This window comes from Triticum aestivum, chromosome 2D (genome assembly GCF_018294505.1).
Source record: "Triticum aestivum cultivar Chinese Spring chromosome 2D, IWGSC CS RefSeq v2.1, whole genome shotgun sequence".
Lineage (NCBI taxonomy): Eukaryota > Viridiplantae > Streptophyta > Magnoliopsida > Poales > Poaceae > Triticum > Triticum aestivum.
The window spans coordinates 28313896-28317463 of NC_057799.1; the positions used below are offsets into that span (position 1 = coordinate 28313896).

The 3568-nt window shown below is 52.2% G+C and overlaps 1 pseudogene; it reads right to left on the reverse strand.

The window, feature by feature from the left end:
* Positions 1 to 337: 337 nt before the first annotated feature.
* On the reverse strand, positions 338 to 1921 carry LOC123051244 (probable amidase At4g34880; annotated as a pseudogene).
* Positions 1922 to 3568: the final 1647 nt, after the last annotated feature.

The following is a 3568-nucleotide window of genomic DNA, read 5'->3' on the forward strand; positions in this document are numbered from 1 at the left end:
CATTTGATTACTAGCTAGCGTGTCTAGTCCTCTCCATACGTATATAGTACGTAGCGTCGACCAAGCACGGAGATAAGAGAGGACACTTCTCTCTATTAATTAGCTAGCTAACACAATATATGAAACACCTAAATTAACCCCCCAAAACCCTCAACCCCCCCTTAAAAAAAAAACAGAAACCCCAGCCCCTGAAATGCTGACGCGTGGATGCCTATTGGTCCCGGTTAGTGCCACCAACCGGGACCAAAGGCCCTCTTGCCTGGGCTCGCCGCACCGGCCACGTGGAGACACATCTGTCCCGGTTCGTGTAAGAACCGAAACTAAAGGATTAGGGCATTAGTAACGACCTTTTAGTCCCGGTACAAAAACCGGGACAAAAGGCCCTTAGCAACTGGGACAATAGACCCTTTTTCTACTAGTGTTACCTCCACAGGAAGCTTGTTGTTGAATGCTATGATGTCTGCTAGCGAATGGACCGGGGAGTAGACCAAGCTTGCCAAATACGCGGTTATGCTCAGTTTGAACTCTGCCTGCATCGCAATCCCCTCCTTGGCATAAATCTCAACCAATAGAGCGGTCAAATTGGCAGCGACGTCCAGCTTCTCGATCACCACTGCTCCAAGTTTCCTTTGGAAAAAGAAAAAAAATCAAGAATCAATTCGTATATTTATAGTAGTATTCAAATTGTTAGCTGCCTGTCATATTCATTCATGGACTGTGAAATGTAAACCGTCACTACGAAGGAACCTCATTGTGGCGAGGTGCTGCTTGTACGTATTCAACTGCGTCTGGTCATATCCTTGGAAGAAGCCATTGGGGACGCCGATCCTCTTGCCTTTGAGCCCTTTTTTCTTTAGGAACTGCGTGTACCCGCCGTGCGGGATGTACTTGGATGCCGCTCCGGTGGCCGCGGCGTCTTGCGCGTCGTAGCCGACGATGGCACTGCGTCCGACACCGTCCGGCACATCGGCCTGCATTTTATTTCCATCAAACGGCACCAAGATTTTCAGGTTGAATGAATATGAAACAACAGCTCCGTTTCAAAAAAAAAAAGAAAGAAACAACAGCGAGAAGAAAAAGAAGGAGGAAGGGTTACCCGACGGTGTCCTGCAACGGGGTGATGGGGACGACGCCGGCCCGGCTGGTCAACCCCAACGTTGGCTTGATGCCGACAACTGAGTTGCACGACGACGGGCAAAGTATGGAGCCGTCGGTCTCGGTGCCGAGCGTCACGGCCGCCATGTTGGCCGCCACGGCCACGCCGGACCCGGCGCTCGACCCGCACGGGGTAGACGACAGCACGTACGGTTCCGCGCCTGGCCGCCGCGGGCGCTCCACCCGGCTTAGCGGAAATTGGCCCACTCGGACAGGCTGGCCTTGCCGAGCACCACGGCGCCCGCGCGCCGGAGCCGAGCCGCCACGCCGGCGTCACGCTTCACCACAGAGCCGAGGAGGGCCAGCGAGCCCGCCGTGGTGTTGAGCGCGTCACGGGTGGCGATGTTGTCCCGCCGCGCAGCAGCGAGCCGGTGGCCATGCTGCGGCGGCGCTCGGCGTCGGCATGCTTGGCCTGCCTGAGCGCGTCCGGGTTGACCTCGATGACGGCGTGCAGCAGCGGGTTGAGGCGGCCGATCTGATCCAGGTAAGAACCGGACGAGCGCCGTGGAGGTCAAAGTCCCGTTGCTGAACCCTAGCTGGATGGCTTCGACGGTGGCCTCGTGGAACTCGAAGCCGTGCGCGGCACCGGCGCCGGCCACGAGAGCCAGGACGGCAGCGACAGCTTGCAGCTGCAGCGACGCCATGATGTTAGTTTAGCTTAGCTAAACGGTGGCGGTGGCAGTGGCAGTGGCACCGGCGGGGTTGGTGTGCCTTGGCTTGTCTGCTCTTTGCTCTCTACTGTTTGGTCTCTTGCACGCCCGTGCGCGTGTACTTTCATGGCAGTGGCTTTTAGCCTTTTCAGATGCCTCATGATTGTGTCTAACGAGAAAAATTCACCACAGGTCCTCGTACTCGTCGCGTTGGCCGCATTTCTCCCCGTACTTGCAAATACCCGAAATACAGTCCTACAACTTGTCTCAGGTGGTCATCTACGGTCCAAAATACCGTTTGCTCTATGTATCTGCTGATCTGGCTGTTGACTGGCGCGTCCACGCGTACTTTGACCGCCACCTCACCACCGTACGCCCTGGGCCTCTCGATTCGGGGGAATGCGGTTTTTTTTTTGCAAAATCGCCGAATTTACGTTGTTCCCCCCGCCTGGTCGGACCGCGCGTCACCTGGTCGGACCGAGCGCACCGCACCTCTCCACACCCACCGCACCTCTCCCCTCTCCTCTCTCGTCTGGAACCCTAGTCGCCGTCGCCGCCTCCGCCGCCGTCGCCGCAGCCACCACCGCCTGGATCTGCTGCCACCTCTCGCCGCCGGCATGTCATCTGCGAGATCCTCCCGCTCCGGTCTGCGCTTTGGTCTGCGTGGCCGTTCTGTTGAGGTGCCATTGGTGGGATGCCCCGATTGCGCCGAACCTGTCAAGTGCTACCGCTCTAGCACCAATGAGCATGATGGCTGGAATTTCTACAAGTGCACCCACGACAATGTAAGCTTCAGTCCTTCTCTGTTCGATTCATGAATCCGCCATGTTCAGTACCCATGTTGTGCTCAGTAGCCATGATGGGTTAACTAGCTGTGATGTGCTTAGAAGTTAACAGGTTAACTGAATGTTCAGTTGCCATGATGTGCTTAGACTGAATTTTAGGAGTTAACTGCCCTGGTTAACCGAATTTTAGACAGGTTCAGACACTCTGTATAGATAATTTTTCAGTCATTTAGTTAACTGGATGTTCAGTTAACTGCCCTGGTTAACTGAACATTTAGACAGGTTCAGACACTGAAAGTTCAGACATTTCCACAACAAATACATAGAGTACACTAGTAGAAAAAGGGCCTTTAGTCCCGGTTCATAAGGGCCTTTAGTCCCGACTAAAGGGTCGTTACTAAAGCCTCCCCCTTTAGTCCCGGTTCTTACACGAACCGGGACTAAAGGCCCTCCACGTGGCCGCTGCCTGGAGCTCCACCTTTAGTCCCGATTGGTAACACGAACCGGTACTAAAGAAAATTTTATGATTTTTTTTGAATTTTTTTTTGATTTTCAAATTTCTGAATTATTTTAACCTCTAATCTCTAATCACCCCTCATCACTGCTCAATTTAACCTCTAATCTCTAATCACCCCTCATCATGCCAAATCATCTAACTTCCCGGACGGTCACCCATCCTCTCACTACTCCAGCCTGAGCACACTTAACTTCCGGGTTCTATTCTCCCTCGTTTCCAAATCTGCACTTGTTGTTTTCGTGACAATAGTAAGATGTCAATCCTATTAACCCTCAGGAATTTAGCTTGAGCATGAAGTCACACATTTCACTATTTGAGTTTGAAACTATTGTTCCAAAAAACAATAATTATTTAGTAACACTAATATTTCTTGAATAAGTAGTTTGACCATAGTTTGACCAGATTTGACCAAAATTCAAAAAAACTGAAATAATTATTTAGTAACACTAATATTTCTTGAA